We start from the raw sequence: 25,419 nt of genomic DNA, 5'->3' as shown, positions 1-25,419 counted from the left end.
GAATTAAATGTTACCATGTTTTTATTGAACACACCATGTAAACATTCACAGTGCAGGTGGAAAAAGTATGTGAACCCTTGTATTTAATAACTGGTTGAACCTCCTTTGGCAGCAATAACTTCAACCAAACGTTTCCTGTAGTTGCAGATCAGACGTGCACAATGGTCAGGAGTAATTCTTGACCATTCCTCTTTACAGAACTGTTTCAGTTCAGTAATATTCTTGGGATGTCTGGTGTGAATCGCTTTCTTGAGGTCATGCCACAGCATCTCAATCGGGTTGAGGTCAGGACTCTGACTGGGCCACTCCAGAAGTCATATTTTCTTCTGTTTAGGTCATTCTGTTGTTGATTTACTTCTATGCTTTGGGTCGTTGTCCTGTTGCAACACATGTCTTCTTTTGGGAATTAATTTTTCCTTCGATGATAGCAATCCGTCCAGGCCCTGATGCAGCCCCAAACCATGATGCCCCCACCACCATACTTCACAGTTGGGATGAGGTTTTTTCTCCACACATAGTGTTGTGTGTTTCTTCCAAGCATCTCAACTTTGGTTTCATCTGTCCACAGCACATTTTGCCAGTACTGCTGTGGAACATCCATGTGCTCTTGTGCAATGTATTTTTTGGACAGCAGTGGCTTTCTCTGTGGTATCCTCCCATGAAATCCATTCTTGTTTAGTGTTTTATGTGTCGTAGATTCGCTAACAGGGATGTTAGCATATGTCAGAGACTTTTGTAAGTCTTTAGCTGACACTCTAGGATTCTTCTTCACCTCATTGAGCAGTCTGCGCTGTGCTCTTGCAGTCTTCTTTACAGGACGGCCACTCCTAGGGAGAGCAGCAGCAGTACTGAACGTTCTCCATTTATAGACAATTTGTCTTACCGTGGACTGATGAACAGCAAGGCTTTTGGAGATAATTTTATAACCCTTTACAGCTTTATACAAGTCAACAATTCTTAATCGTAGGTCTTCTGAGAGCTCTTTTGTGCGAGGCATCGTTCACATCAGGCGATGCTTCTTGTGAAAAGCAAACCCAGAACTGGTGTGTGTTTTTTATTGGGCAGGGCAGCTGTAACCAACACCTCCCATCTCATTGATTTGGACTCCAGTTGGCTGACACCTCACTCCAATTAGCTTTTGGAGATGTCATTAGTCTAGGGGTTCACATACTTTCTCCACCTGCACTGTGAATGTTTACATGGTGTGTTCAATAAAAGCATGGTAACATTTAATTCTTTGTGTGTTAATAGTTTAAGCAGACTGTGATTGTCTATTGTTGTGACTTAGATGAAGATCAGATCACATTTTATGACCAATTTGTGCAGAAATCCATATCATTCCAAAGGGTTCACATACTTTTTCTTGCAACTGTAGATCTAAAGGAGGTTTATATTACACATGTCAATGCAAGTCTTTGTAGAGGGAAGAGGAGTGAGCAGGAGCTGAGGAGACAGGCACTTACCAAGACAGACTGCAGAGCTATATAAAAGGTTTTAGCTCAGCTCAAGTACTCCATTCACAACCATACATGCCAGTACTTCTCTGTAATATCCTCCGTTATCCTGGGGCTACTTCTGAGTGACTGAAACAATTGGGAAGTAGATTCTCCTCTATTTTCTGTGTGCAGTGGATGGCAGCTGGTCTCCAACAAGATGCTCGCTATGTACAGAGGAAAACTGCTAAAAATAACAAATACAAGTCAATGACCAGAAGTTTTTCTTCATGTACACACACTGTACTATTAATTTAATGCAAGGTTTGGTGAAAGCTCAGTGACATGTTAAATAATGTATGTTTTTGTTTTACTTTTCTGTAATGTCTACAGATTGATAGAATACATCAAACTGGGTAATATACTGTTTTATGGTAGTGACCTTGTAGACCAGAGTCTGCTCATCCATGTAAATAGAAAACATCTAGCTCAGGGATGAGCAACCTTTGGCAATCCAGCTGTTATGAAACTACAATTCCCATCATGCTCCATTCATTCCTATGAGAGTTCTGACATGAGCAGATGAAGTAAGCATGCTGGGAGTTGTAGTTTAACAATAGCTGGAGTGCCAGAGGTTGCCTACCCCTGATCTAGCACATAGATTTCTCTGGATGTAAAGCCGCAAACAAATGCCTCCCTCCTCAGACTGCCATTCCAAATAATTGATCAATGAAATATAAGTTCAAACCAATGGAATGCAAATACAAGCCGAGCAATTAAAATTTGGTCTAATAGAAAGCAAAATCCAAACCAAATAAGTTTGTATTTATCACCATTTCATCCGGCATTTATCTGACCATGTCACCAATTTGCTGCAGTCAAGCTGAGTTTTGCAACATGATTGTGTGATCATCAAATAATTTGCATTCCATCTACGAGCTCATTAATCAAATATTACAAGCATTGTTGTGATATTCGATATGCAAGCTACGTGGTGTATTCTGAGCAGCCGTCTTCTCTAGACCTGCCATCTGCCGTCTTGAACCCATGTGTGGGTAAACTCATTTAGTTTGTTGTCTTTGGTCTCTGACTGTCATCTCTGTTTTTCATGTCAGGCGTCTCACTTTATGAATTTCTCCACACCTAACGAAACAAAAATCCTCTGTTATTGGTGCAATATCACCTGGATCAGGACTGGTTGCACAACAGATAAATTGCATTAAATGGCTATAATAGACAAGTGCCCCCTATATAATGTTGAAGGTCATTCATTCTGACAACAGCCGTTACTAGTCTATGAATTGAAGCAGGTAATACATTAGCGGGAAGGAAAATAGGAGTTGTAACACAGTGGCAGATTTTTTTTTTTCCTGTAGTTTTCGTTTCTTCTACAGTTTTCAAACCAACATCTGGATCCGAATACTTTTATAATTGCATGTAATTAAAAAATTTGTATAGCCACTGAGTTATTCAATAAAATGTGGCAGAGAGGACAAGTCCCCTGAGCTGTGATGGGGAGAGAGCTGCAGCAGAAAGGACATTTCCCCTGAGCTGTGATGGAGAGCTGCAGCAGAAAAGACACGCCCCCTGAGCTGTGATAGGGAGAGAGCTGCAGCAGAAAAGATACGCCCCCTGAGCTGTGATAGGGAGAGAGCTGCAGCAGAAAAGACACGCCCCCTGAGCTGTGATAGGGAGAGAGCTGCAGCAGAAAAGATACGCCCCCTGAGCTGTGATAGGGAGAGAGCTGCAGCAGAAAAGACACGCCCCCTGAGCTGTGATAGGGAGAGAGCTGCAGCAGAAAAGACACGCCCCCTGAGCTGCCAGCTTGAAATAAACCTAGAAGAACAATTGCAGCAATGAATGGGGAGATCTCTGGATCCATGCGAGGTACAGGGCCGATTCTAGCTTTGTTAGAAAGAGATTTTCATGTACTATATGATTAATTTTACTTTCATTTTTTTTACAATAATCATGGAGCTACCCCTTTTAAATAGTTATTTCAGCATTTAGCGCAAATCACTGTGAGGAAATTACCCAGCAATCGTTTCCATTCATGATTTTCAGGTGGGGGTGTATTACAAGATTGTGGCTACAGCCAAGAGTACCACTAATTAATGGGCTACACCTCTACTTGCAGTGGGTTTCAAGTTGCAAATACAGGTTGTAACCTGGCAGTCGGCAGTATCCGGGGCTCGGTCACACATGTAACAGCACCCTTAGAAAATTGCTCCAATCATGTAAGAAATGTATGGCCACTGCCCCACATGTCACATTTAAACAGTAATTGACCTGAAAAAAAGTAAAAAACAGTTTCTCTCAGATAAAACAAATCATAATTGTTAAAAATCATCTCATCCAGTTGCACTGTTGACGTTATTATTAGTCGGGTATCAGGTGACCGTCAGGGGTTTCAGTTGGTGTACAATGATCTGCGATGGTCTTGCGATAGGAAATCCCCCCTGCATCATATAGTACTGCAGCTCGGCAGGTGGATGGAACCTGTGCTGAGAATCCATCCATCCGACAAAGGGGCACAAACGCAGCCATGACCAGCCAGGGCCAGGTGCGAGGCAGGCACAGAAACTAACTGGAGCTTCGGGTGCAACGGCAACACCCTCAGTGTAGCAAAAGCCGAATTTGCATCCATGTGGCCACTCCACAAATTATAGAACATGTCCTGTTCTTGTCGGAATAACCATTTCTAATGATGGGTACAAAAAAATTGTGAATTGCTCTCGGACGGTATCCGTATTTTGTGGATCAGCAGTTCACAGTCCGCAAAAATGGATACTGTCGGGTGCATAAGGTTTTTGGAATAAGTCCACATGTAGCAGACTTTGTGCGATACAGATTTCTCTGTAAATCCACAAATCCATGGATTTCATTGCATTGCCTGGGTAAAATTCATTGTGAAAATACGAGGCTTTTCACCAAAAATCCACATCAACTCCGCCACATCTAAAGACCCTTTTACATGGGTCAAGGATCGGGGGCATTTATTGGGTCCAACGTTTGTACAAATGCTCATTCCCAATGATTGTACTGTGTGACGGCGATGCTGATCACCCAACCAACCAGCAAATGCGCATTAGTTCAGTGGTTGCATTTTTCTTGCAGCCCCTAAAGTCCTTGTTTGTGGGCAGCACCCCCCTGTGGAAAAAGGGATGCACGACCGTACCGCGCAGTTGTGACAAGGACATGTTGTGGCCGCCTAACACATGGACTCCAATTAACTAATTAGGACCACGTTACTTAGTCGGCCTTCATTGTTAAAGATAATCTGTCACCACGTACCTTGAAATGAATGCAGCTGACATTTGAGATGCGCTTGTCAGCCGAATCCGACCACATTTGTCCCTTGTTGATTGGTGGTCTCAATCCAGAGATATAAGCGACTTTATATAATGCTAATTAGGCTTTTGCTACACTGAGGGTGTTGCCGTTGCACCCGAAGCTCCAGTTAGTTTCTGGGCCTGCCTCGCACCTGGCCCTGGCTGGTCATGGCTGCGTTTCTGCCCCTTTGATCTGCGCACGCGCTGTACAGTACTCGTCGGATGGATGGATTCACAGCACAGGTTCCATCCGCCTGCCGAGCTGCAGTACTATACGGTGCAGGGGGGGATTTGGGAGCGGCACAAACTGCCTGAAACTCCAGGTGCAATGACAACCCCCTCATTACACCAAGGAGCTAATATAAAATTGCTTATATCTCTGGACTGAGGTCACCAATCAGATGAGGTTGAATTCAGCTGACGGACCCAGACCAAGGACCCCAAAAGAAAGGCCCAAACAGATACACCATAAGAGAGAAATAAAATAAATAGTCCGGGAGGCAGGAACCTCTCCCTATTCACCCTAAACATGGAACAACGCCCTGCGTCCACCATCATGCCTATCTCCTTCATGAGCCTGGTTTATATCTATATTCTAGTCATAAGTGACTCCTGTCTATTGTATTAGTTATGTAGTTATCTGTGTGTGATGACCTATATGCCCTTTCTTAGGGAATCGTTTTCCCTCATACCATTTTGGCCTCCTGATCGACCTGTTGGGCGGAAACTCGTCCAGGCAGTTTAGTGTTTGTTTCCGTGCATAGCGGGGCACTTTAGTTTTATGCTTTGCCTAACGTAAGGTCATCTAGGGTTGATCAGGGGTAGGTTCCACCATCTGGGTGTTACTCCATGTTCAGTGGGAGTTAGGGTGGGTCCCAACAGTTTCTTCCCTCCTCCCCTCACGTCCATATCCTGCCCCATCTCCTATTTATTGTATATCTGTCTTAGGGCTCAAGCATACAAACGTATTTTCTTTCCGGGTCTGTTCTGGGGTTTTTTGCGGACCGTATGTGGAACCATTTACTTCAATGGGTCCGCAAGAGCAACGGAAATGACTCCGTTTGCATTCCGTTTCCGTATGTCCGCTTGGTGTTCCGCAAAAAAGTAGTGCATGTCCTATTATTGTCCGCAAATCACGGTCCGTGGCTCCATTCAAGTCAATGGGTCCACAAAAAATACGGAATGCATACTGAACACATTATCCGTATTTTGCGGATTCATGCCCACTTTGCCCATGTGTTTGCTGTTTGCAAACATTACAGTAATGATAACAAACTTCCTGTTTCCGTTTGCGATCTGCAAAAAACGGATCGCATACGGAAACCATACAGATATGTTTTGTGGCATAACGAAACGGATGAAGCCACAAAACAGAAAAAAAAAACTCTGCGGAACAACGGATCCGTTAAAAACGGACCGCAAAACTACAACAGTCGTGTGCATGAGCCCTTATGGTGTCTTTTGTTTGGGCCTTTATTTTATGGCCCTATATTTTTTGGGTTTTGGTCAGGGTGTGACTTCCTTTTTATTTGATATCTAATAAAAGTTTAGTTTTCTATTCCACGTTTTCTGTGATTTGTTCTATTCCAAGGCTGTGTGGACTGTATTTATTCTCAGTGAACAGTGGTCGTATCCTGGCTCTGTATGTGGATGAGCATTCGTACCCATGCAAATGCAGCTATACTGCAGGAAAAAGGGCCCTAAGGCTACTTTCACACTCGCGTTTGGTGCGGACCCATCAGGGATCTGCACAGACGGATCCGTCCAGATAATACAACCGTCTGCGTCTGTTCAGAACGGATCCGTTTGTATTATCTTTAACATAGCTAAGACTGATCCGTCTTGAACACCATTGAAAGTCAATAGAGGACGGATCCGTTTTCTATTGTGTCCCCATTGACTTACATTGTGTGTCAGAACGGATCTGTTTGGCTCTGTTTCATCAGACGTACACCAAAACGCTGCAAGCAGCCTCCAAAGCGGAATGGAGACGGAACGGAGGCAAGCGGATGGATTCTGAGCAGATCCTTTTCCATTCAGAATGCTTTAGGGCAAAACTGATCCGTTTTGGACCACTTGTGAGAGCCCTGAACGGATCTCACAAACGGAAAACCAAAACGCCAGTGTGAAAGTAGCCTAAGAACCTTTCTTGCCAAGCAGATATCCATACCGTGGGGACGATGGCTCATTCGCTGCTCACTTGGCACTAACTTACAGTGAATAAAATAATTTTTGCAAAACTGAGAACCGGAAGTGCAGCCATATTAGATCGCCTCATTGTCTGTGTACGCCGTATTGTAACCCTATTTATTCACTTTATAATGAGAGCACAGATTGTGTGGGTGACAAAATCCTACCTAGCCTTCTGATGTTTTATGACAAAGCTGCTTGGAGGTATTAGCAATTTTTGCTAACAAGTGAATGCATATCTTGTTTTTTTTATCAAGATTAGAGACATGTATAGTTATGATCTAGCCCTGGATAATATATATATATATATATATATAGTATTTTAGTTTTTTTCAAGTTGATTATAACGCTGGGTTCAGAAATAACGGACACAAACTAAAAAAAAAAAAAAGAACAAATGAACTTGCACAAAGACAAACGGAAACCGAGTCTCTCCTAGGAAATGCTCCTCAGCCCAGGCAGCCCCTTTTTGCACATCAAAGCCTGACGACTGCAAGTATTAAAACATGTTTTTAATCTTCCGTTCTGATGAGCAGGACGTTCACAGTGGTATTTATTATAAGATCCCGCTGGTCATGCCTCTTTCCTTTTGTCCTGTTTATATGGCACTTCCCATGCACTGCTATAGGAAGTATCACTTTCACAAAGCGCGCTGCTTCTGTCCATTCGTTTGGGGGCCTACTCCTGAAAAACCCATATGGCAGAGACAATCTGATCCTTTCTTGTGCTTGGCTGCTGACGTAGCTTCTGACTTGCCCCTTGCTTAAATCAAAGCGTTTGTAACTGGACAGGAAGAGAAAATTTTATATAGAAAATGAATGTAGAACTCGTGTATTCCATATTTTTACTGACCTTAACCCTTCTCCCTTTTTTTTTTATATAACTCTCCTTCTCCATCCACAGTCCTAATGCACAGATCAGGTATCTAACGGATATTCCCTGTAAAAGCCCCATTATCAACTGTAACTATTTTATGGAAGCCCCATGCCCATGTTTTCCAAAAAACGTTATTTTGATCCTTTTTTTTTTTTGTACTTGATTGAGCCTAGGGGCCCAAGGGGATGAGCATAAGTTCTTGTCTTTTTGAATTTATTTTTTTTACTAGACATTATGCCCAAAAAAATGAGAGAGACACAGAGAGAGAGAGAGAGAGAGAGACACAGAGAGAGAGAGAGACACAGAGAGAGAGAGAGACACAGAGAGAGAGAGACACAGAGAGAGAGACACAGAGAGAGACACTAGTGAATGTGAACGTGAACTCACGGGTGCAATCCCTCCAGGCTGTTTATTTCAGATTATGTCTACTGGAAACAAGCAACGCGTCATCAGGATCATCTTGAGGGAATAACGTCTACTATTTTTCCAATTTTCCTTTCATTTTTATACTTTTAAGCGCCTTTATAACACTGGTCTATGGAGATATGGACACTTACTAACGATGTGGGCTATTTCCATGATGGTTATATTTTGAATAATTGCCATTGTATACAATAAGAGTACTAGGTCATGTTTTGGGCGTAACAACTAAGTCTTATGTTTTATATTTCAATTTGCCATGATAATGTTTACTGGCCCCACATTAGTTAATGTAGCCAACTGCGACATGGATATGTTGCAGTATGGCCGCATCACCATAGGGGGCGCATCGTGGTCACTGACAATGACTGGGTGGCCCCTAGGAGCCATGTTGAGCATAGTGGCGCGTATTATACCATATCACATATCAAACTTTGGGTTTTGTTACCCTGTGGTTCGTTGTATTACTTTATTACTCTAATATGACGCCCATTACTACATTAGCCATCGCCTGTTCAGTGTTCCTTATCCCTGCTCTATGGGACGATTGGCCGCGCATGCCCAGACAGCCAATACTGCACCACGGAGTGTGGGCAGTGAGGGCGTATGTTCTGCGCACATGCCGTGATACGTCAATATACCACGTGACTGACACCGGGTCACATTACATGTGACGTCACAGGATGTAAGTTACACGGTTGTAAAACACGTTACAGCTATCATATACCTCATGCGCAGCCTCCAACTCCTCGCACTTACAACTGAGGACTACTTGAGCATGCGCAGTGTCACTTGATGTACGATATTTAATTATTTACAAGACATATATTCCCACCAACGATGGTCCTGTAAGTTACTCTACACCTTCCCAGGTGTTCCTTTTGTTTTACTTCACGACACTTGGTTACTTATTGTTGCAATTGTATATAATAATGTGGTGATATAATGATCACACTTGTATTACATGGATACACATGTTTAGACCTAAATGGTTTATGTATCTAGCAAATATTTGCTGATTTGACACTATGAATATTCCTGTCACATGGATGAGTTTGATTATTTTGGAGATAACTAGATGAGTATCCTTTGATTGGTATGTAACATCTTATTTAACTCCTCCCATTTTTGTCACATGATACACTGCTTGAGAAAGGCCTCCTTGTGTTGGGCTGAAACGTTGCAAGTGGGGGGAATAAACGGTCCACCACTTTCACTGATTTGTAAGTGAACCTTTATTCACCCAGGTGGTGCCATACATATATATATATATACATACATACATACATACATACATACATACATACATGTGAATGTGTGAACAGGGTCAAATACATGACTCCAATACTTACTATTAAGCAGGGAAGAAGCTCTTAGCGCATATAATTAATCAAATATATGTCGGGCACATCTACCAGACGTCAAGGTGGCTTCTTATCAGATGGGACCTACTCTAACACGGAGTGTCCAGCTCCATTGTTGCTCTGATTAAAAGCACCAGGGGGTGGCCAGAGAGTACTAAGTTCCAAAGAGGACGCCTATTCCTCCATTATACAGACATACATATATACACACAAAAAAGCAAGAACTTACCTAGGCCACTTTCACTTGACACTATTTTGGTCAGTGTTTTGACAAGGAGTGGGTCTAGAAACTCAGAATTGGTGAAGTATGCTCTCCCAGTGACCCTCCATACCACTCTTCGTCAAATCCTAATAAGACACAATACTATAGGATCATTACATATCAAACTCTGGATTGTTAAAATGGTTGTCTTCATCTCAAAATATTTTCACCTTGGTCCCCATCTCAGGATCTGCTGTAAATGTCTGACAGAGCTGAGTCTCACCACTAGGACCTACCCTTGCGTCAATAATGGGGTTCCCTTGATCCCTGTCCCACTGGATAAGATGGCCACCATATTCATGTGGAGATTGAATGCCGAGATGGCCACACTATCTCCATTCATGTCAATAGAACTTCGTGGAACCAGGCGAGCACACTTGTTCAGCTGTTTCTGAAACGAACATAATGAATGCTTGGCCCCCTCTCTATAAATGATGTGCTTAAATGGTGGTCCCCTATGAGGTGGGACAAGGGTCAGTAGAACTCTGTTGTCAACATAGGTGTAGGGCCTTGAGGTGGTATCCACATCTATAAGACATAGACATATCTCGTTGATCTTTTGAGAGGGGAAAGTATCCCTAAAGATCATTATTCATATGAAAACCAACAATAAAGTGTTGTTGTCTATGAACACCTTGATCTGAATAATTTCCCTATGATGTTTGATCTTCTGATCAGCACCATTTCAGAGAACAATAGGTTTCTCCTCTATAACACATTTATGGCGTGTCCTGTAAGATTTGCTAAAATGACTGAGTTTGCAATTTATTTTTAAAATTTGCAAACTCATCAAGAAATGCAAGATAATATAAGATATAAGAAGGTATTATTAACTAATATGCATTATGTTATCACTCATGCCCACGTAGAACAATAAGTGCAAGCTATCAGGGAAATCTCATTTATGGCAGAAGTTGCAGTTGCACCCAGATTCTGAAGTCCAAGAGATCTCACAGCCACAACAGAGAAGAACTCTGCTATAAGGGACCTGTTACATGTCTAAAATCAAATCTAGTTGAGTGCAAAAGGCAGAAAGGTGCCTAATTATTCATATAAACAGCTTAAAAAAAATCTTTGTATTTCTGAAAACTTTTCTTAAAGGACTAGTCCACAATAGAGGTGTATCACGTATTTACAGGATAGGTGATAAATGTCTAATCACTAGGGGTGCCACTGCTGGGAACCCATCAAATCCCTAAAAAGGGATTCCAAGCCTTCCGTTCCTCATCATTACGTGACCACAGTGAAGAGGAGTTTCAGTGAAGCAGTGGTCCAGCTTGTCCAATGGCAATCCATTCAAAGTCTATGGGACGGACTGAGAAAGCCAAATACGACTTTCAGCTGTGTCTTTCAGGCCTGTAGACATTGAATGATTGGAGGGGTCCTAGCGGTCAGTCATATGGGTAGGTGATGTGGTAAATGTTCATTGTGCTAAAATAAAATAAAAATTATATGCATATTCCCATCGTCTACTTTCATTCTGTATAAAATTACTGGAATAACAGCGCAAAAATTGGATCCAGGGGTGGGACCATCGCCTATCTTACATGTTTGGCATATTCTACGGATATGCCATAAATGTCTGAAATGGGAATATTTACGCATTGATGGCAATCTCTTGTATTGCTTTTATTAATTTATCTAATGGTAAACCCTAAAGAATAAGGGGTTCATTTGCCATCCAGAAATACGCCTATATTAGTCGCAGTGTTTTCCCCGCTCATTCCAGATCTAAAAAAGGATAGCGGCTGGGAAGGGGACGGGTCGGTAGGACTGTGTCATTTACCATTTTCTACGACTGTTTTTAGATGTAGAAAATGGTCTAAATGTAAGACCGCTTGGAAGCTGGATATGCCAAAGTTATGTAGAGGCCGATGCCTCTGTATAACTTCCGCAGATCCACTTCCAGCTAAATTGGCTATTAAGACTTCTAAAACGCTGGTCATAATAAATGACCTCCTAAGTCCTTTATTTGTCCTAAATACTTGTCTTGTAGACCTCATCGTTCCATGTTAAAGGGGTTTTCTATGTGTTTCATATTGATGAGCTATCCTCAAGATAAGTCATTAATATCAGATGAGTAGGGATCTGCCGATCAGCTCTTTGAGGAGGCCACAGCACAGTTGATCAAGCACCGCGCCATCCATTGTTTAACACCCGTGGTTGGTATTGGAGCTCAGTCCCATTTATTTGAATGGGACTAAACTGCACCTAGGCCATGTGACCAATGAACGTGACGTCACTGGCCTAGGAAGAGGCTGCAGCGCCCACCATAGTACCGCAGCCTCTTCAAACGGCTGAATAGCGGGGCTGCCTGCAGATACTGATGACCTATCCTGAGGATAGGCCATTGATTATCAAAACTTTGGACAACCTCTTAAAAAGGTTATTAGTTTCTGGATTCCAAGATGAAAGATGAGTGTAAATAAATGATCCTGAAACACCAGAAATGGTATTGAAATGAATGGGATATCCTCAATCACATACAGCTTTTTTTATACTAAAAAATATTTAATTCTAATCTAGCATCTTGTAGTCCAGAAATTCAGAGAATAGATATCAAGCACAGGACTACGAGAGAGTCTTACAGAGAGAGAGAGAGAGAGAGCCTCTGTGAGACTTGTGTGAGCAGACATCACCATTTTTAAGGCCAAATAAAAAAAAAACTAGTGGAGGCATATCATTGCCCCAGCATTTGTTAAGTCACCTAACATATTCAATATGTTCAGCCTTTTCCCCACTATTGGACTGTGGCTATAACCATAATATAAATGCATGTAAAGAATGAAGGGTCAAGAAATCTACTTCAGTCTACAAACCACTGGTGTGGCTCTTTGTCTGTGTTATAATGGTGTCAAGAGGATGATATATCTACTAACAGCTGGTCATAATGTTTTCAGGACTCCTTTTGCATTGATTCCTAATAGTGATGGTTTCCAGGACATAAACAAGGTCATAAACTGCTAACACAAAGTGGAACGTTTCTCCAAAAAAAAAAAAAAAAATTGAATGGGACCAGAAATGTTCCAACTCCCAACACGCAAAAGTGCAACCACTTCTTGAGGTCAGGAGGAACCTCCAACAGCTGTTCAACAAGCGCTCGGCATTGTCCTTAATTGTCTGTGCTCTTTTGGAACAGCAGTAATTCTTGTTTATATTGTCAAGAACTTTTCCGCGCTAGACAAGTACAGCAGCCATGGAGGTCACATGCCTAACCCCTACACATGGTTACAATGCAAATGGCCTCCCATTGTTTTCCTTAATGTGCACTCAGATACAATGAAAAGAAGCCGCGCGGGCAACAAGCTTCAACAGGCCCAGATATCTCATTGTCTCATAGGCACAAAAAAGGCATAGTAGTTAGTTTTCATTCCATCTATTTGTAGTGTCTTTGGTTCAGTTCAACCCTCTGAAAATGCTCGTATTCCTCCAGCATCCATTTTTCTCAGTGGCTGCTCTTTTGATCGCCTTCACAATTTTTTTTTTTGTAGAATTTCACATTGAATATTTGCAGATGCAAATGTATGCATTTGTATGCAATAAAGGGGTTCTTCAAGGTTTATTTTTGAACACTACTTGGGGCCTGTAAAAAATAATAAGTAAACTTGCACTTAAAGTTTTTTTTTGGGACATCTGATCGGTGGGGGTCCAACACCCGGGAGAGTCTGAGAAGGCACCGGCGTTCCTGCAAGCGCTGCGGTTTTCTCACAGCTTTTCCTAGGCCAGTGACGACACATTCATTGGTCACGTGATCTAGGCGCAGCTCATCTCCATAGAAGTGAATATGGCTGAGCTGCGATGCCAAGAACATCCGCTATACAATATACGGCGCTGTGCTTGCTGAGCAAGAAGACGGCCTCGTCACTCGCAGGAGCGCTCTCAAACAGCTGATCGGCGGGGGTCCCGGGTGTCAGACCCTCACCGAACAGATACTGTTGACCTATCCAGAGGATACATCATCAGTATTAAAATCTTGGAAAACATGGGCTCAATTGCATTGTTAAGCAATACATAATATAGGCATAAATGGATGTTAGATAGGTAAATTAATAGATTATTATTTAGGTACATAGATAAGTATTGGAAAGATAGATTAGATACATAGATCAGATAGATAGATAGATAACGATTAGATAGATGGATAGATAGATTAGGAGATAGATAAAGATGAGATAGATATGAGATAGATAGATAAAGATTAGATAGATGGATAGATAGATAGATTAGGAGATAGATGAAGATGAGATAGATGAAGATGAGATAGATGAAGATGAGATAGATAGATAGATAGATAGATAGATAGATAGATAGGAGATAATGATCAGATGGATGGATAAATAGGAGATAAAGATGGGATAGATAGATCTGGATCAGACAGATATGAAATAGGTACATTTGAGATAGATTAAATAGATGGATACATCAGATAGATGTGAGATAGATTAGATATGTGGATAACTCAGGAAGATCAGACAGATTATTTTATTTAATGTATGACCCCCACCAATTTTAGTTGAACTTTTTGAATACTTGGTGTATAATTGTGCATTATTATTGTAGACGTACATTTTTGTTATTTTGTTCCACTAAACACTGGGCAAGTAGAAGAGTAAGCCGTGATTTCCCACTGAAGCCTTGTATCTCAATGTGGTTAATAACACTTAGCTTATCCTAACTAACTATTATGCTTTTTTTTTTTCTTCTAACTAATTAAGAAGCACAAATGCTGTGAACCATAATTGTATCCACTAACTCAGCCGCCTCCATCAATAGTAATTTCCCACTGATGCATGGGATACCATGTCAGCTCTTCAGAATTTAAGTGTCTGCTACAAAGTTGTGTTCAGACCCGACCTAAACATGGACAAGGGCAAGAGGGATCCACAAAAGAATGAATAACAAAGAGCACTTTCTGCTCCACTTCTTGTTCAGAAAACATATGTTCACCCAAGCAGGCAGCCGCTGGGATAAAGACAGGCTGTAGGGCGGCAAACAAAAGCTACGTTCTCTCCTCGCCTTCACTGTGTTTCCAAACATATTCACAACCCGGGCACCATCCTGTCATCTGGCTTCTCTTGCTAGCCGATTTATCTTCCATTTTCCCACTCCAGCCTTTCCCCCTTCCCTATTTTTTAGTTTCACTTCATATAACTCAGTCCGTAAGACGTGACTGCTCCAGAATGCCTGGTGTTAAGGGTCCTGGAGAAGGGGGGTTACACGATAGATTACTTGTGGTAAAAGGTTAACCTTGCACTCACCCGCAGACTTTAAGATGCCAAGTAAGTTCACTGTTTTACTCCACATGGCTCCAACACTCACTTTTCTGGCGTTGTAACCTTGCACCACAGACACGTCCTAACAAATTACCCTCCAATGGAATTATTGATCGTTTGGACTTGACACAATACCAGTCTGCGGAAAAAGAAACGTTAAGCGGTATGTGTGAAAAACACCTTTAAATGTGTCATAATGATTGATTATTAACATAGAAGTACTCTTGGCGAGTTCAAAATTACCATAAACTCACAGGCTATGCATCTACACATTTTGCGTATGTAGAAGTGTATAGTTGTTGCGTTTGCGGTCCGTATCTCCCCGTTGCTTCTACTAAGAACATATCCCCTAATCCTTGCTGTGTGCAGTTGCACAGCTGCTTCTTAAATGCTGCCCTCTCACTTTCTGCCTGAGCCTTAGGCCTCTTTAACACGGGCGCCATGGATTTGGGCCGGATAAGATGCGGGTGTGTCGCAGGAAAATGCGCAATTTTTCTGCGCGAGTGCAAAACCTTTTAATGCGTTTTGCACGCGGGTGAGAAAAATCGGCATGTTTGGTACCCAAACCCGAACTTCTTCACAGAAGTTCGGGTTTGGATTAGATGTTGTGTAGATTGTATTATTTTCCCTTATAACATGGTTATAAGGGGAAATAATAGCTTTCTTAATATAGAATGCTTAGTAAAATAGGGCTTAAGGGGTTAAAAAAAAATAATAATTATTTAACTCACCTTAATCCACTTGTTCGCGCAGCCCGGCTTCTCTTCTTTCTTCAGGACCTGGGTAAAGGACCTTTGATGACATCACTGCGCTCATCACATAGTCCATCACATGATCCATCACCATGGTGATGGATCATGTGATGAGAGCAGTGACATCACCACAGGTCCTTTTCCTCCTGCACAGCAAAGATGAAGACAGAAGAGAAGCCGGGCTGTGCGAACCAGTGGATTAAGGTGAGTTAAATTATTATTATTTTTTAACCCCTCCAGCGCTATTGTACTATGCATTCTGTATTAAGAATGCTATTATTTTCCCTTATAACCATGCTATAAGGGAAAATAATAATGATCGGGTCTCCATCCCAATCATCTCCTAGCAACCATGCGTGAAAATCGCACCGCATCCGCACTTGCTTGCGGATGCTTGCGATTTTCACGCAGCCCCACTCACTTCTATGGGGCCTGCGTTGCGTAAAAAAAATGACAATATAGAACATGCTGCGATTTTCACGCAACGCACAAGTGATGCGTGAAAATTACCGCTCATGTGCACAGCCCATAGAAATGAATGGGTCCGGATTCAGTGCGGGTGCAATGCGTTCACCTCACACATTGCACCCGTGTGGGAAACTTGCCCGTGTGAAAGAGGCCTTAGGTTTCTTAGTCTCTAGTAACCAGCTAAGTTGTGTTTCTCTGTCTGACTACTTGTGTCCCAAACTCCTGCTTTACTACCAACTCTGACTTCTAGCCTCCTACCCTGACCTTAGCCTGTTCTCGGATTCTCATTCTGGCGCCAGCCCTGATTTTGGACGTGTCAGTCATATATGCTAGTACTTTGCCTGCCTGACCTTGGCCTGTCTCCTGACTATGTATATTGTGTGACCCCCTTGGTGCCTTGCACCTTTGTCTTTGATCCCCATGTATCGGTTGCCAACTACATTGGGACTATTCCAGGAGGTGGCTTCCTGGTTGATTGCCTGCAACAAAGTCCAGATCCAGAGGCAGACTGGCCATGAACTCTTCTGTGGGCCGATGTCCAGGGGGCCACCCTAGCACTCTTCACGTCCGCTGGCCAGGTACATAATAATCTGATGCTAGGAGTATCAAGTACTTATTACTTGGTCGGCAGTCGCAAGTGCCCTCCTGAATTCAACTTTGTATGGCCAACCTCAGGATAGTGATAGGGCAGTATTTTATGCTGTACTGTGGTGTTTGGTTTTGCTGGGGCTGTATTTTATGCTGCAGTGCACTACAGTATTGCTAACCCTGCCTACTTCTGTTGTGACTTATGTTGGCCCTGCCTACTTGTGTTGCGCCACCTTCTGTTTCGACTTGCCTACAATATAGGGGCCACTTTTAGGTCCTTTTCCAGGGCCACTTTAAGTTCCCAGTCTGCCTCTGTCCAGATCCCTGTATAGGGGATAAAAGATAAATGCCAGGGGACCACCAGGATAACAACTTTAGGTTTAGCCCAAATCCAAACTGGTTAGTTGGCGCAGTGGGTCATTAGGTTTTGTATAACTCGTTAATTAATATTCCTTTTCAAATTTAGTGGTTTGCAAATTGTAAGCAAAGTACTAAAAGTTATATCCAGTAAGGCAAATAGATCTAAGGCAGAAGACCAACAGTATGACAACATACCAGCCAAAAGTTGATAGTTATGGCTGAATAGTACAGAAAATTGTACTTGAAGAGTTTCAAGCTGAATGGAAGATGCCCCATACAATTCCAGTTATTTGACTGGATGGAAAGCTTGGGCTGTGTATGGGCCCAGTGACATCACAACTTGTATCAATGGCCTGGGCGGGGCTAAGCTCAGCCCAGGCCATTGATACTAGTCGTGACGTCACTGGGCCTGCAGTAAACAGCGAGAAGGCCGTGGCACTACTGCCAGCGCTGCTGCCTTCTCAAACAGCTGATCGGCAGGGGTCCCGGGTGTCGGACCCCCGCCAATCAGATGCTGATGATCTATCCAGAGGATAGATCATCAGTTAAAAAAAAATATATGCAGAACCCCTTTAAGGAGCATCCTACCTTGTGCATGTTTGAGTTACTCCTTGGGTTCCTAATTCCCAGGAAAACCACCAAGAAGACTGCATTTAAAGGTGTATTCCGAATTGATGACTCATCCCTAGTATATGCCGTTACTACAGGAGAATTCCCATCTAGGCCATTCAGGCTAAGATCTGAATACCCATCAGATACGGTGGCCAGGGTCGTGGAAACAGCAGAGTGTGCTGTGCTGCACTGTTTCTGTAACTCCCATAGAAGTGAACCACGCAGCACAGCCCACTCTTCTGTTTCCTCCACCATTTTTGGTAGGCATTCCAGTCTCAGCCAAGAACAACTGAGATGGGAATACCCATTTAAACTGTACTGCAACCTCTTTTGTTCCCACTAACAAAGGCACAGAAGCCAGTTCAGTTTTCCCGTTCATGGCGGTGCTCACGTTCACGGTTCAGCCGCTGTGCAGTAGACACAATAGCTGTGTTATAGAGAATGAAGTGGTGTTATAGTTCCCTGCACAGCGGGTAGAACAGGAGCACAGACACACTGGTACTCCACCCCATAGTAGTCTCTTACTTGTAAGCCTTTTGTATTCTCAATGCTCCAGTTCTTAAGGCCCCTTTAGATGAGTAGATAATACAGGTAGTTTAAAAAAAATTGCAAAATCAAGAGAAAGTGATCAGTTTATCGATCCAGCAGTGTAAAAGCATTGAAACAATCGAACAAAAAGTGATAATTGTTTACAGCAATAATCACCTGATGTAGACACCTAAACACTGATGTAGACACCTAAATCAGCATTTGTAGTCCACAGGTGTAGACGATCAGGGGCAGGCTGGGAAATTTAAAGTGGCCCTGGAAAAAAATTAGAATAAAAGTGACCCCAATGTTGTAGGTGGGTCCAAATTTACAGAAGATGGGGCAACACAAGTAGATAAATAGAAGTTGGTAGAGTTCAGCAGAAAATACCTCCCTAGAAGCTTATCCCTATGTGGTGGCCATTAATAGCCGCTACAATCTGTCCACTGCCTCCCCTAATTGTCTTTAATTAAGATATGGAGCAGGGGGCTTAGAAGGGATACAGCCACAGCACCAAGCCAACCTTTACCTACCTTTAGCGTGCTGCCTCTAATAATGACCCCTGTAGTGCCCACAGTACCCATGTACCCGGCCAGCAGCAGTGAGGGTGGTTCTGGTGGCCATGTTGGTATCTGCCTACTGAAAAGAATTCCCTGTATATCCTGTGGTCAGTCCACCCCTGTAGACAGAAAAAGAAAAATGGTTGGCACGCCACGTTTGTGACTAGGTCCCGGTGCTCAATGATAGGGTAATCCCCAGAAAATAATATTATAAAGTATCACGGCACTCGGAGTGGAATTTAATTGCTTTTAGGTTTTTATTCTGGACCGAAACGTTGGCCATGTCAGCATAAGGGTCCATTCATACGTCCGTATGTGTTTTGCGGATCCGTATTTTGCAGACTGCACGTCGTCGGCACTCTCATAGAAAATGCCTTTTTTGGCCAAAAATTGCGGACAAGAATAGGACATGTTCTATTCACTCGCCAAACATGGAACACCCCGGTCCTCCAGCAAACAAACATCTTGAATACAAGGGTGTCTTATCTTCTCACGAGTGTGGATTCCTTGCCTTTACATAACTGCAGACAATTGTTAAGGATGTGAATTTTGGAAGGTGGAACAAAGGGTATTTACTCACCTTTGTAACACACCGTTTTCACACCTTCAAGGGTATAGCAATCCCCTTTTTCTACCCAAACACCATCCACACAGTCAATTATCTTTTAGTGTAAATGCAACAGTTTGCTCACAAATATAGGGACCTCTAAAACGTAACTTTTAATATAAATCGATTTAAAATAAGTGAAAATATTCAAACCTCTCTAAATTTGGTTAGATTTAAAAAAAATTGACTTATTTTAGAGGTCCCTATTTTTGTAAGCTGTTGTATCCCACATAGGGTCAGTCACGGCATGGCACATTCATTTTAAGCCGGGTTTTAATTTGCGTTTATTTTTTATTAAATTGCGACTTTTAACCTGACAAACTATCTATTACACGATCACACTCGTGTACATGGACATGATACTCTGCTCATCTAAGAGGGTTGTCGTTTGAATGTTAACAACTCGTTCGTTGCTTCATCAAGCCAATTATCTGCTCATGTTAAGGGGTCTTTAGGGGACGGTCACACAATTAGGTTTCTTGATGCAAAACCAGGAGTGAATAGAAAAAAGAAGAAGAGTAGGTCGTATCTGTCCTTTAGGCCTTTTGCACACGAATGTTTATCTTTTTTCCGTTTATGTTCCGTTTTTTTGCGTTCCGTATATGGAACCATTCATTTCAATCGATCCGCAAAAAAAATGGAAGGTACTCCGTATGGCTTCCGTTTTTCCTTTCCGTTCAAAGATAGAACATGTCCTATTATTGTCCGCATAACAGACAAGGATAGTACTGTTCTATTAGGGGCCAGCTGTTCCATTCCGAAAAAAAACTGAATGCACACGGACGTATTGCAAAATACTGAAAAAGCCATACGGTCATGTGCAAGAGGCCTTATACTGTTTTATGATCCATTCCTGATTTTGGCTTTGAAAACCGCATGCAGCCGAGTCGCTCCTGATGCCCGCACGGCTGCTGATGCTGAATCTCCCCGTCAAGCGGATCAAAGATCAGAGATGTAGGTTCCCCTGCGCATCAAGCATGCCCACTTCTCTATTGAAATGTATGGAGAATGTGGTGGCTGAGAACTGCAATTAGGAGTCATTGGTCACCCATTCTACCGATAGGCACCTATGTCATATCCAGATGATATGCCCCTTTAAATTATTGGCAGCAGTGAGTTCTGAGGAGCATGTATTTCCTATATTTTGTTTTAATTTTAATAAATCACATGGAGAATGTTTAATTTTAATATAGTTATATGGCGATACATTAGATATGTATACTAATGGGAAATAAGTCAAACCGCCTGTGGGTCTTTCATTAGACCCTGGCCTGTTTGTCTATGCAAGGTATGGGCCTTGGTCGGGGCTCAGGGAATCTCCAAGGGGGTTCAAAGGGTCCCCCCCTCACTCTCAACCTTTGAATGCTGCAATCAGTGTTGATCTCAGCATTGAAAGGGTTAGGCCCCTTACATACGAGTGACTTTTTCCATCCGTACTTGAACGCATAGCACCCGCGCTGAATCTTGACGCATTAATTTCTATGGGTCTGTGCACATAAGCATTGTTTTTCAATTTTCACACATCATCTCCGTGTGAAAGTCGCTGCGTATTCTATATTCAGCGTTTTTCATGCAGCCCATGTCCCATTGAAGTGAATTGGGCTTCCGTAAAAAATGCATTGCATCCGGATGCAAATCCTTTTTCACTGATGGTTGCTAGGAGATGTAGGACAGGTCATCAATATTAAAAGCCCGGAGAACCCCTTTAACAATATGGAACCCTTTTTTCTGTACATTGCTGAGATGCTCTACTAGCTGCCTGTGGATATTTCGTTTTTTCCGTCATCTGGGGAGCAGACTGACTCCTGATCTCTGCTGTCTGACATTATAAACACTCATTATAGCTCAGTTCTTATCTTACTGATAAGAATGTGGCTTAAATAGGTGTTTATGACCTCTTAGTAGTTTAGAGATAAGGTTTATTAGATGACCGGTGTTCTGCCAGATTCCTATACCTGGCAGAATGCTATACCCGGAAGTAACGCAGCAGCGCCGGAATCAGCTTGCGCAGATCCACACACACCCTCCTCCAGCTGATTCCGGTGCGGCCGCGTCACTTCCGGGTATAGCATTCTTCCAAGGTATAGGAATCTGGCAGAACATCGCCACAAAGTGAAAGTACCAGTCACACAGTTAGAAAAACAGTTAACCCTTTGTGACTGAACAGCTCAATATTTTTTTATATAGACCAATTGAAAATAAGATTTTTAGCCAAAAATAAGTTAAATGCAATCATTAAAAAATTGACTCCAAAAGGTGTACATAGTCTTTATGTTTAACATATATTTTTAAACCACTTCTTGGTTTGTACTTATTACTTTACCGCAGTTAACTCATTCTAATCCTGCCTGTAATGATATCACCTCTGTGTACAGATAAAGACAGGATCCACCATTCACAATAGGTGATTGTCAGAGATCATCTCTTCTTTCCTTGTACAATGACCTCTGCACAGGGCACAGAGCATGCCTAGGAAACTGACCATTGTGTCAGAGGACCATGGGGCTGCCATAAAGCAATTTTTTTTTTTTTATGCTTTGTAAATGCTGTTAAGAACAGCTCCGGCAAGATGGCGGCCCTATAATCATGTTCTGTAAATAAAAAAATAAAAAATCTGCAATCAGAAAATAAAAACGTATTGGAAAAAAGGATATGTGCTGCTATCCGATTTTAACTGGCAGATAAAAATTTTGGTGACACATTTCCTTTAAGTATTAATTTTATATATTTTTTTAGCAAATTATATGTATATCATTTTACTTTTAATGGTTTTTAAGCATACACACGTATAAGTATGCTTTTTATTTATTCTTCTTTTTTTTTTTTTTTTTTAGTAAAGGTAGAGTTGGAATGGATCCCAGAATGTGGAGAGGGATGATGTTTTCATTTGAGGAAGCAAGCTAAAACCTTGTTTAAAACATAATAGGTGAGCCTAGCCTTAGAGAGGATCTGTCACCTCTCCTCACATGTCCTTTTTATTAGCTACTTGCATTCCCCGTGTAATAACAATTCTGGAGCATCTCTTCTTATCACTCTATGTTGTGCTGTTCACCTGTTATTTCTACAGGAATTTCATAAATAAATTGCCAGCAGTTTGCATTGAGGGTCCAACTGAGTGTTACCAGTGAGGTGGGTGACCATGCACAGTCTGGCAGTTGCACAGTAACACCCATTGGACCTTTATAGGAAACTGTCAATTCATACAAAAAATTCTAGTAGAAAGGGATAGCACAACATACAGGGAGAAGCTGTTATATAGTATATAGGGACAATTATACTATAGGGGGGAATGTATCATTAGGGGAATATGTGAAGTCAGCTTTGCTTCAGTCTGCGTTGGTGTACCTTATGCCACTTCTATGAAATGTCGCATGTTGTTTGATAAATTTGTCTTCTCCTTAAACCTAACACTTTTCTCTAGAAAAGCTACTCCAGTTTTCCTGCTTGACTCTTCTACTGAAGTGAGAATACAACTTAAAAAATAAAAAATAAGTCCAAGTGATAATCTTGGAGTGAAACTCATTAACATAGCTAACCATTCCCTCTTTCCCACCCATATTTCAGAACTGGACTGTCATGGACGTTCCCACGACAGGTGGCAGGAGATCGGTGAGACTGGCAACACGTGGTTTGATCTGACATGTTTTCCATTTGGATCAAATGCCGTCTGTGTTGTTTCTGGTGCTTGCCACTCCTTCTTTCCCCAGGTGTGACTGTTAGGGTCATTTAACCTTCTCTGGTTATAGTTGTTTCTCCCACAATGCTGTGCAGTTTATAGCTTCTGTTTGGACCTTTGGATAGGTTGTGGTCGGATCTCGGCTGAGTTCCTGGTGCTTCCATTGCTCCTTTGAAGTTAAGTCTTTCCTTTCCCTTTTGTATTTTGTTTGGGTTCAGTGTGTTGCATTTCCCTATTGTTTGTATTAGGCCTGAAGGAGACTCCTGTTCAACCTTCCTTTTAGAGGAACAGGTAGTCTCATCCCTGCCATTAGTACCAGGGTCCTATAGGGCTTGATAGGACTCTAGGTATTCCTGCATATGAACTCGCCTACCTTTGGGGTCTGTTCATACTGGTAGTCAGTCAGGATTTTGGTTAGGCCCCTTTCACACAAGCGAGTATTCTGTGTAGGTGCTATGTGTGATGCGAGAGCATTGCGACTGCACGGAATCCGGACCCATTCATTTCAATGGGGCTGTGTACATGCGTTAGTTTTCACGCATCACTTGTGAGTTGCGTGAAAATCGCAGCATGTTCTATATTCTGAGATTTTCACGCAACACTTGCCCCATCGAAGTGAATGGGGCTGCGTGAAAATCGCATCCGCAAGCAAGTGCGGATGCGATGCGATTTTCACGGATGATTGCTAAGAGATGTTGTTTGTAAACATTCAATTTTTTTATCACGCGCGTGAAAAAACGCAGTAAATCGCATTGCACCCGCGCAATAACAACTGACCTAATCCGGACACGCTCGTCTACAAGGGGCCTTAGGGTTTTCACTAGGAGGTGTCCATTTTCCTTCCCTAGTTCTCAGGCCTGATTCCCTGTTCCCACCCCTTCCCTCCTATGCTCAGTGTGGCGTTTCCCTCCCACACTGAAGCGTGACATGAAGTGAGTGATGTGAAAATCCAAAAAGTCACAAAATGTTTGTGCAAGTGATAATAAAAAGCTGCAAAGGCCCCAGTTTGTGACTTTTTGAAGCCAGCATTCTTGAGTGAAGTCCATGATAAATCGGGCCTATATATACGGTATGTAACTGTCCTTGTATATTGTAGAACAGCTTCTCCTGATCTCTGTAATAGCAGCGATATATAGTCAGTTCTAGAAATATATATGCCGGCGCAAGCAGTCAGGTTTTCCTTAGTAATGCTTACTTGGAGAGCACGGCTTTTTTTTTTTTTTTTAAACAAATGTACAAATTCACTTAAAGAAGCACTCCCACAAAAATGTTACTCTCTGACCTGCACAAAGGTACATGATGTAAACCGTAGTAAATGTAATCTTCTTACTAGTTACTGTATTTGAGTTATAACCTCCCATCTGATCCTCAGCTCTGTCATGTGACTAATACTCTGACTTTCCAAATAACACCTCTTATATTTGGACAGGAAGCCAATTTCTCTTTGTATTCTTATGAGAGCTCTCAATGTCGGTCTCATAGGAATGACTAGAGAAGTAACTGACTTCCTGTCCTGTGTCAGTTGGATCAGGGTTGGCCACATGACACAGCTGAGGATCAGAAGGGAGGTTATAACTCCCAAATACAGTCACTGGTGAGAACATTACATTCACTACAGGTTACATCATGTACCTTTCTAACAGTTCAGAGAACAAAATGCTACTTTAATAAAGTATATTAGAAAAACTTTCCTTGTCACTTCCCCTACACATTACAAAAAAAATAAATGAAAGTTACACTATTTCTATACAATCACCCTGTACAATGGATGTGTTAATGCAACGCTCCATAGATACGTTACCATTTGGACACATAGACAGTTATCTGATTGTAGTAGTCGTAGCTGACACTTTTCCATCCCAGAGCTCACTTTGTTTCAGTACACAATTTTCGTAGCACTTTTCAGTGCCCGATAATGGCCTTTACTGTGGTGCAGGATCAGTAGGTTCTCCAGAGGTGGGGCAAGAGAAGGAGGCCATGAAGATGAGGCTTGTGTGTGTATACATGTCATTGATACATTTACAAAAGGCACCTATGCTCACGATACGGTTCACACAACTTGTTTTTCGCAAGTAGTCAAGGGGAATGAAGTCCCAATTTCCTATTGGGCCCAAAAAA

The 25,419-nt window shown here is 42.1% G+C and overlaps 1 protein-coding gene and 1 long non-coding RNA gene across 4 annotated transcripts in view; one reads left to right on the top strand and one right to left on the bottom strand.

Annotated features, from left to right (window-relative positions):
* FTO (FTO alpha-ketoglutarate dependent dioxygenase) overlaps positions 1-25,419 on the top strand; it is a 280,792-nt gene that overhangs the window by 64,183 nt on the left and 191,190 nt on the right. The window lies entirely within an intron of this gene.
* LOC120981185 lies at positions 775-23,052 on the bottom strand. Its single transcript, XR_005774636.1, has 4 exons — positions 22,904-23,052; positions 21,645-21,649; positions 10,595-10,608; positions 775-785 (listed from the first exon to the last, which is right to left on the bottom strand). It is a non-coding gene; the product is annotated as an uncharacterized LOC120981185 (long non-coding RNA).

This window comes from Bufo bufo, chromosome 10 (assembly GCF_905171765.1).
Source record: "Bufo bufo chromosome 10, aBufBuf1.1, whole genome shotgun sequence".
Lineage (NCBI taxonomy): Eukaryota > Metazoa > Chordata > Amphibia > Anura > Bufonidae > Bufo > Bufo bufo.
This window is presented reverse-complemented; position numbering and strand designations above follow the sequence as displayed.